General features: G+C 37.6%; 1 pseudogene; it reads right to left on the bottom strand.

Moving 5' to 3' along the window:
• Positions 1–7992: 7992 nt before the first annotated feature.
• Positions 7993–9207, bottom strand: LOC118837509 (annotated as a pseudogene).
• Positions 9208–10152: the final 945 nt, after the last annotated feature.

Below are 10152 nucleotides of genomic sequence, written 5' to 3'. Positions count from 1 at the left end.
AAATCTCCAAACTCAGCCTGGTTTCTTCCTACTGTCTTTGTGGCAGAAACTGAAAATAGAATTAAGGAAGCTGAATGACAGAGCTGGGGTGTATTTGCATGTGAGTTTGTCTTTGCATACCTAAGTCTGGGAACTCTTTTGATATCTAGATGTTATGTTATCCTCCTTATTATTGGGGGCAAACCTGAGGAATCCCCCAGGGATCTTTCTTGTTCAGATATAGTCAATAAACAGTTGGCTGGATACAGATTTTTTGGCATTGCCCTATGTTGAGACATGCAGAGGGAGAGGAAGAGAGGAAATGTTTAGGGCTGAGGAGTGGCCAGAATGTAGGACCATGGTATGGGATAACCAGTTGTCCTCTATTGTACCTTCTCTACTAGGAGGAGAGGCGAAGCACAAGTCATATGTTGATAGAAGAGATGGTCCTGTGGGTCACAGAATCAGGCTCTTTTGGGCAGAGCACTCTGAGTCAGAAATCAGAAGAATGATGGCCATCCAAGGGTCTGGGCTGTTTTCAATGATGCAATTGATCAGCAAACTGTATTGAAGTCAGAAACCCAGATATAAGGAAGACCATAGGTCTGATTCCATAGCAGTTATCAGAGAGCCAAAGACAATGCACTTCATTCACACAATTGGAGTGTCCATCACTTTAAAAAATATAATGATATCTCTTGTTATTTCCCAATGTACAGCTAGGTCATGATTAATGCCAACAATGAATTCCAAGAAGGGGTTGTATGTATTTGCATTTTTGCTATTTGAAATTATCATTGTACAAAACAATAATTTGTTCCAGTCCAATGGAAATATGAATCCAAATAATGAGATTATTTAACAAAATGTATTATTTGCATTAATTCCTCCACCCCTTACCCTTTCAAAGAGCCACCACTTCATCAAAGAATAAATAAGGAATATATGTGAATACAGACATGTATATATACATGTGCATATTGTATATGTTATACTGTATGTAATGTTCATGAAACCTAACCAACAGATGGAAAAAGTCTGACATCATATGCAAAATTCCATACCTAAAGTATGTGACTTCTGTGAAGAAGTTGGGGGCAGATGCCTTCTTTTATCTCTTTTTGGGGGCTAAACATAGTCATTACAATTTCATGGCATTCAGTTTTGACTATCCTGTTGTGCTTTTCATAGACACTGTTGCAGTCATTGTGTATATTGTTTTCCTGATTTTGCTTACTTAACTCTAGTTCATTTCATATGAATTTCCCTCTATTTTCCTATATTCATCACATTTACCATTTCTGAAAACATTGACAGATTCCATTCACGTACCACAACTTGTTTTGTATCTTAATTTTTATATTTTAGTTTTTTTTCCAATTTAAATGTAAATACCATTTTTAACATTTGTTTTTCCTTTTTTTTGAAATTTTGAGTTCCAAATTCTCTCCCTCTTTCCTTCCTCTTCCCTCTCTTTGAGAAAGCAAGCATTTTGATATAGATTACACATGTGCAGTCAGGAAAAATGTATTTACATATTAGCCATGTTATGAAAGAAAATACAGACAAAAGACCTCCAAGAAAAATAAAGTTAAAAAAGTATGCTTCCAATTGCATTCAAACTCCATCAAGTCCTTCTCTGGAGGTGGATAATATTTTTTATTACAAGTCCATCAGAATTGTCTTGCATCATTGTATTGTTGAGAATAGTTAAGTCATTCACAGTTGATCATCATTACAATATTTCTGGTTACTAGGCACAATGTTCTCCTGATTCTGTTCACTTCACTTTCCATCAGTTTATATGTCTTTCCAGGTTATCCTGAAAACATCCTGCTCATCATTTCTTAAAACACAATAGTATTTTATCACAATCATTTACCAAAACTTGTTCAGCTATTCCCCAATTAATGGGTACCCCTCAACTTCTAATTTTTTTGTTACCACAAAAAGAGCTGTTATAAATAGTTTTGTATTTTCCTTTTCCCTTTTTAAAAAATCTCTTTGGGATCCAGGCTTAGTAGTAGTATTGCTGGGTCAAAGTATATGCAGAGCTTTATAACCTTTTGAGAGCATAGTTCCAAATTGCTTTACAGAATGCCTGGATCAGCTCACAACTTCACCAATAGTGCATTAGGGGATATTAAATCTCCAACATTTGTCATTTCCCTTTTCTTTCATATTAATCAATCTGATAGGTATAAGGTGATACCTCGGTGTTATTTTAATTTGCATTTCTTTAATTAATAGTGAGTTAGAGCATTTTTTCTTATGGCTATAGATAGCTTTGATGTCTTCTTCTAAAAATGGCCTGTGCATATCCTCTGACCATTTACCAATTGTGGAACGACTCATATTCTCATAGCTTTGACTCAGTTTTCTATGTATTTGAGAAATGAGGCCTTTATCAAAGAAACTCGTAAAAAAACTTTTCCAGTTTTCTGCTTTACTTCTAATCTTGGCTGCATTGGTTTTGTTTATGCAAAACCTTTTTAATTTAATGTAACCAAAATTAACCCTTTTACTTCTCATAATGCTATTTGTTGTTTTGTCATAACTTTTTTCCCTTATCCATAGATCTGACAAGTTATACCTGTCATATTCCCCCAATTTGCTTATGATATAACCTTTTATGTCTACATCATGTACCCATTTTGACCTTATCTTGGTTTATGGTGTGAGATTTTGGTCTATATCTAGTTTCTGCCAAACCATTTTCCAGTTTTCTCAGCAATTTTTTTTGTCAAATAATTAAGTTCTTGTCCCCAAAGCTTGGATCTTTGAAGTTATCAAAGAGTAAATTACTATGATCATTTTATACTACGCATTGTGTACCTAATCAGTTCCACTGGTCCACCACTCTCCTTTTTTATCCAGTACCAAATTGTTTTGATGATTACCACTTTGTAATACAGTTTGAGATCTGCTACTACTAGGTCAGCTTCCTTCTCATTTTTTTTCATTGATTCCCTTGATATTCTTGACCCATTGTTCTTGCAAATAAATTATTATTTTTTCTACCTCTATAAAATAATTTTTGGTAGTTTTATAGATATGGCACTGAATAAGTAAATTAATTTGGGTAGAATTAGTTTTATTTTAATGTCTCTGCCTACCTACAAGCAATTGATATTTTTCTAGTTGTTTAAAATTGATTTTATTTGTGTGAAGTGTTTTTAATATCTTATTTTTTTCTTATTGCATGCAAAAGCAATCTTTAACATTCATTTTTAAAAATTTTGAGTTCCAAATTTCTCCCTTCCTTTCCTCCCCTTTGCCCTCCTTACGATGGTAAGAAATTTGATATAGGTTATCCATGTACGATCATGTAAAACATTTGAAAAGTGTTTTGTAATTGTGTTCATATAGTTCCTGGGTTTGTCTTAGCAGGTAGACTCCCAAGTTTTTATATATTGTCTACAGTTATTTTAAATGGAATTTCTCTTTGTATCTCTTCCTGCTAGACTTTGTTGGTTCTATATAGAAACGTTGATGATTCATGTGGGTTTATTTTATATCTTGCAACTTTGCTAAAGTTGTTATTTCAACTAGCTTTCTTTTTTTAACATTTTGTTTTTAGTTTTGAGTTCCAAATTCTATATCTCCCTCCCTTCTTTCCCTACTTCCTCCCTGAGACAGTAAGCAATCTGATATAGATTATACATGTGCAATCACGTAAAACACTTTTGCACTTCTGGGAGCCAAGATGTGGGAGTAAGCAATAAATCACTGTAACTCTCCCATATTTACCTTCAAACAACAATGAAATAGCACCCCAAAACAAATCCTGGAACAGTAGAACCAGCAAAAAAATGGAGTGAAACATTCTTTTAGCCCAAGAAACTTGATAGATTGGCAAGAAAGGTCTGTCTCACCTGGGTAAAAGGGGAGTACATTCCAGGACAGGAAGTTTCCCAGCAAACTAGCATCAAGTCCCACCTCAGCAAACAAGTGAGAGATCCTGAGGCCCAGTGTTGAGCAGAGAAACGGTAACACCAGGACCCCCACGTACCTTAGCATAGCCAGGGAAATTGTCAGGCTCCAGCTCTGAGAACCACTGACTGCTTCAGTGTAGCCCCAGAGAAATGCAGAAACACCCCACTGGGCCTCAGAATATACTTAGACATTGCCATTAGGATCCTGGCACAGCACCAGATAACTTGTCAGACCCCTACTGGCCTCCAGCAGCACCAGCCAGCTACCCCCCACCCGACCCCCTCATTATAGTACCAGATGTGAAGGTTTCCTGGGGCCTCAGGGCAACATAAGTGCAGTATCAGGTAAACAATCAGGGCTTGCAATCACTGGCACAAGAAGCCTGAGATGGTGCCCCTTCCACCCAGGGTACAGAGCTCAAATTCGAAAGAAAGGAAAAAGGACAAAAAATAAAAATAAAACCAAAGATAAGCAGAAAACAACAAAAGCAGAATCTGACATAGAAAGTTATAATGGTGACAGGAAAGACCAAGACACAAACTCAGAAGAGGACAACGATGTCAAAACATTTATGGGTAAATTCCTAAAAAAACCAGAAGTGGTGTCAGGCCCAGAAAGAACTCATGGAAGAACTCAAAAAAGGAGCTTAAAAATCATATAAGAGAGGTAGAAGAAAAAATGAGAAAAGAAATGAGAGTGGTTCAAGAGAATTTTGAAAATAAAGTGCCAATAGCTTGGAAAAAGAAAACAACTGCTTAAAAAGTAGAATTAGCCAAATGGAAAAGGTGATACAAAAATCTGCTGGAAAAAACAGCTCCCTAAAAAGTGAAAATGGCCAGACGGAAAAAAAAAACACAAAAGCTAATTGAGGAAAAAAATGTCTTAAAGGTTAGAATTGGGCAAGTAGAAACTAATGACTCTTTGAGACATCAAGAATCAATCAAACAAATTCAAAAGAATGAAAAAATGTAAGAAAATCTAAAATATCTCAATGGAAAAACAACCAGCCTGGGAAATAGATCCAGGAGAGACAATGACACAATCATTGGACTACCTGAAAGTCATAATTGAAAGGAAGACCTGTACAGCATCTTTCAAGAAATTGTCAAAGAAAACCACCCTGATGTCCTGGAACCAGAGGGCAAAATAGCCATTGAAAGAATCCACTGATCAACTACCTCAGGAAAAAGATCTCAAAAGAAAAATTTCAAGGAACATTATAACCAAATTTCAGAACTCTCAGGTAAAGGAAAAATACTGCAATGGCCAGAAAAAAACAGTTCAAATATAGGTGAGTCACAATCAGGAATTCACAGGACCTGGCAGCTATCAAGTCACATTAAAGGATCAAAGGTCATGGAACATGATATTTCAGAAGGTAAAGGAGCTAGGACTACAACCAAGAATCACTTACCCAGCAAAATTAAGCATAATACATCAAGGGAAAAATGGTCATTCAATGAAATAGAAGGATTTCAAGCTTTCATAAGGAGAAGACCAGAATTAAAGCAAAAATCTGACCTCCAATATCAAGAACCAAGAGAAGCATAAATTGGTAAAAAGGAGAAGGAAACATAAGGTATTCAACAGAGCTAAACTTTTTACATCCCTACACCGGAAGATGGTGCTTGCAATTTTTAAAAATTGTATCACTAATAGTATAGCTAGAAGGAAATTGTATACATACACATATTATAGATCTCTCTCTACAGCTATATATCTATATATAGGTAAATCTATCTATATTCTATATACATATATGTATATATGTATATATGAGAAAGAGGGAGGGAGAGAGAGAAGCTACAGGTATAAGATATATTTGAGGGAATGAAATAAAAAATTGGCATAAAATGACATAAAAATTAAGAGGTGAGAAAAAGAAGTACAATGGATGCAGAAGGAAGGGAGACGTAGAATGGGGTAAATAATTTCACATGAAGAAGAGCAAAAGACCTATTACAGTGGAGGGGAAGATGGGAGGGTGGGTGACAAGCATCACTTGAATCTTACTCTCATCAGTGTTCGCTCGAAGAGGGAATCATATATACAATCAGTTGAATATAGAAATCTATCTTACCAGACAGGAACATAGGAGGGGAGGAGATCAAATAAAGGGGGTGGTGGGGACTGAAAGAAAGGAGGCCAGATCAAGGGAGGTGGTAGACAGAAGCAAAACACTGGTGAGGAGGGAAATGGTGAAAAGAGAGAGAAGACAGACAGGAGGAAGAATAGGATGGAGGGAAATACATAGGTAATAATCATAACTGTAACGTCAATGGAATGAACTCTATAAAATGGAAGTGGATAGTAAAGTGGATCAAAAACCAGAATCTTACAATATGTTGTTTACAAGAAACATACCTGAAGCAGAGAGACACATGCAGAGTAAAGGTAAGGGGCTGGAGCAGAATCTATTGTACATCAGCTGAAGCAAAAAACAAAACAAAACAGGGGTAATAATCCTGATCTCAGTCAAAGTAAAAGCAAAAATAGACCTAATTAAAAGAGATAAGGAAGGAAACTCTATCTTGCTCACAGGTTGTGCTTGTCCTTCCTTTTTGAAGAGGACCATGATATCAGGGAAATGATGATATGACTTGGAGTTGACTTTGATTTGAGTGAGGGAGGGCTATGCAAGGTCACCAGCCTCACTTTTTTCCTCCAGAACCATCTGGATCCAGTGAACTGATATCCATCAGGATGACTGGAGATGACCCATGATGCAATGGGAGACCCTGGCCGTTTTAGACTCAGGCCTTTTCATGTACTCACTTAGAGTGAGGTAACAACCATTCAGGCCCCTTTAAGAAGTGAGTCAAGGGTTGGCCCCTTTAACTAGAAAAAAAGATCAATCTGGGAGGGGAAGGCCCTCAGGGTTGCTGTTCCAAAAAGAAACAGTTACCATTGACATTCACTGTAAGCCATGAGGGCCCAAAATACAGCCATTAAGTGGAGCTTGGGTAGGGACCTATTGTTGTAGAATCCATGAGCTTCAGAGTGAACTGCATTTAAGGATTTGAGAAAGAAAGAAAGAAAGAAAGAAAGGAAGGAAGGAAGGAAGGAAGGAAGGAAGGAAGGAAGGAAGGAAGAGAAGAAAGGGAGAAAGGAAGGATAAAGAAAGAAAGAAATCTGGCCAGGAAAACCCAAGTTAAGTGGGCAGCTTCTGGCCATCAAAATTTACCTTCCTTTGGAGATGTGAAGGAGAAGGAGAGGATGAGCTGATTTACCCAACTAGCTGAGTCCCCTTTCAGGCAGTTCATTCTGCTCACAGGTTGTGTTTGTCTTTCGTTTTCGAAGAGGACCATGACATCAGGGAAATGATGACATGACTTTTAGTTGACTTTGATTTGAGTGAGAATATGCACCAAGTGGTATAGCATCCAAATTCTTTTTTTTATGAAGTACATGCGAAAAAAACAAATATTTATTAATATGTATTGTGACACTCTAAGATAAACCTGTGGCACAACAGTGTATGGCCAGTTATCAGCTACTAGAGGGGTGGGATTCCAACAAGGCTTTCCTTCATTCCATGTCCAACACCCATTTTCCATGGAAATATCCCATATTCTAGGATATGGAAATGTAAAGGGGGAAACGGGCAAGCTTTTACAGACATTTATCATTTTATCCATACAGATACAGATTATTACAGATTATATTATACATATTATAGTAGATAACATTTGTTAGAGAACAGCTGACTTAAGGAGTACACAAATACAAGATCCCACAGGACTGTTTCTTTTTTCTTTTTTTTGAGAGAAGGCAGGGCAATTGGGGTTAAGTGACTTGCCCAAGGTCACACAGCTAGTAAGTATGTCAAATGTCTGAGGTCCTCCTGACTCCAGAGCCAATGCTGTGTTGACTATGCCACACAGCTGCCCAGTATTTAGTTTCTTAATTAACAAAAACAAAATTGACATTTGCCCTGCTAGAGTAGCACTAAGCTTTCAATTCTCTCCCCAACTAGGCCCCCTCCCTTTTGTATATTACATATAAGATTATAAAAAGTGGAATACAGTTCCAGGATCACCCTGAAATATCTTTACTTGGTTTGCCCAGGCCTCTGACCTAATGCCATTCCATTGAGGGGGAAGGAGGGAAGTCACTAGGTGAGTACTCCCTTTCAATCGGCAAACAGTAACAGGTAGAGATGGGATAGTCTTGTTTCTCTTCAGGATAGCCATCCATGTTTAATTGTGTAATAGGCAAGTCTCTCCCATTCATGTAGTGGAGACTTCCAGAGGTATAAATAGTATACATCCGACCTGAGGAAATATCTGCAAATGTAAAAGTCCTCTTTCTGTCATCATCAGGTAATTCGTATGGATAGTGACATTGCAACAGTCGAGATTCTTGAAATTTCCTCAGAAATTCTCTTAAATCCATGCAATAAGAACTGCTCAGTTTTGGTGTGAAAGGTTTTGGCCTTTGAAGTAGCAGTGACTCACTCTTGTTCAGTGTGTCTTCTGCATCCTGCAGAAGGGCTGTGTCTGGTATCTGAGACTTCTATTTCAATGTTGTGGCCATTTCCCTCAGGTCGTTCCTGTGCAGGGACAGCTGGAGGCGTCTCATTCTCTTTTTCTCTCTGTTGCAGATTTCCTGCTTGCCTCCCCCCCTCCCCAGTTCCTTCAGCCGCTCGAACATTTCATTCTCTTCCTCGTCCAGTTCCACAAGACTGTGGACCTCCTCTTCTTTGTCACTCAGGAAGTCACTTATTTCTTGAAATTTTTCCTCAAACATTTCTCTTGACATTTCCACTTGTTCTGTCCACACAACGGCTCACATCCGAGGTATCTTCTTCTCCTCAAGCATTAGCTTCTGAACATCTTTTAAATTTCCATTCACAACTTTCGGATTCTCCTGTAGCTTTTTCCTATCGACGTTGGCAGCCTCTTCTATGGGTTGGATGGTGTGAGCCTCATGTCCCTGGGATTGTAAACAGGACTCACAGAGTAGGCTTTGATCATTCATACAGAACAACTTCTTATCCTCCTGGTGTTTGTCACACTTGCCCGGTCCTTCAGGCCTCTGTTGAGATAGTTGGGGGGTGACAGAAGGTTTCCTTTTCTTCGGGAGTTTTCCCCTTCTCCTTAAAATGGCATGAAAAGTTGGCTGGGAGATTTCCATGCACCTGTGGCAGGAGAGGGGCATGGAAGCTTCGCTGAGACAAGATTGGCAAACACTGTCTCCACAATCAGCAACCACAGGGTCTGTGAGCTGGTTCTGACAAATGCTGCAAGTGAGCACATTCTGGCCACCTTCAATGATGTCTTTAGAAGCCATGATCCTTTGACAATAGAATTGGCTGCTTCCTTCCAAGAACTCCAGCGGCAGAAGAGTGGGCTCCAAGAGCTAGCTCTGAGCAGGAAAGTAGCATCCAAATTCTTAAAGGGAAGTGAGTTACAGGAAGAAATAGACAGAAAGATTATACTAGTGGGTTATCTCAACTCTCTCCTTTCAGAACTCAATAAATCCAACTAAAAATAAACAACAAAGAAACTAAGGATGTAAATAGAATATTAGAAAAGTTAGATATGACAGAACTTTGTCATGATTTAGAAATAAAGGCTGATGCCATAAGCAAATTAGAAGAGCAGGGAGTAGTTTACCTGTCAGATCTATGGGGAGGGGAAGAATTCATGACCAAATAAGATATAGAGAGCATTACAAAATATGAAATAGATAATTTTGATTAAACTTAATTAAAAAGTTTTTGTATGAACAAAACCAATGCTACCAAGATTAAAAGGAAAACAGAAAGATGGGAAATGATCTTTACTGCAAGTGTCTCTGACAAAGGCCTCATTTCTATAATATATAGAGAACTGAGTCAAATTTATAAGAGTACAGCCATTCCCAAATTGATAAAGGGTCAGAGGATATGAACAGGCAGGCAGTTTTGAGATGAAGAAATCAAAACTATATATATATATATATATATATGTATATATATATATATATACACATATATATATATATAAATATATATATGTGGGTGTATATGTGTGTGTATATATATATATGAAGAAGTGCTTTAAATCACTTTTGATTAGAGAAATGCAAATTAAAACAACTCTGAGGTACCCCCTCTCACCTATCAGATTGGCTAATATGGAAAAAAAAGCAATTTGGAACTATATGCAAAGGGCAACCTTTTGATCCAGCAATACCACTACTAGGTCTGTATCCCAAAGGGATCATAAAAAGGGAAAAGGACCTATTCATGCA

Source organism: Trichosurus vulpecula, chromosome 2, assembly GCF_011100635.1.
Source record: "Trichosurus vulpecula isolate mTriVul1 chromosome 2, mTriVul1.pri, whole genome shotgun sequence".
NCBI lineage: Eukaryota > Metazoa > Chordata > Mammalia > Diprotodontia > Phalangeridae > Trichosurus > Trichosurus vulpecula.
The sequence above is the reverse complement of the archived record's forward strand: the minus strand, read 5'-3'. Positions and strand labels throughout refer to the sequence as shown.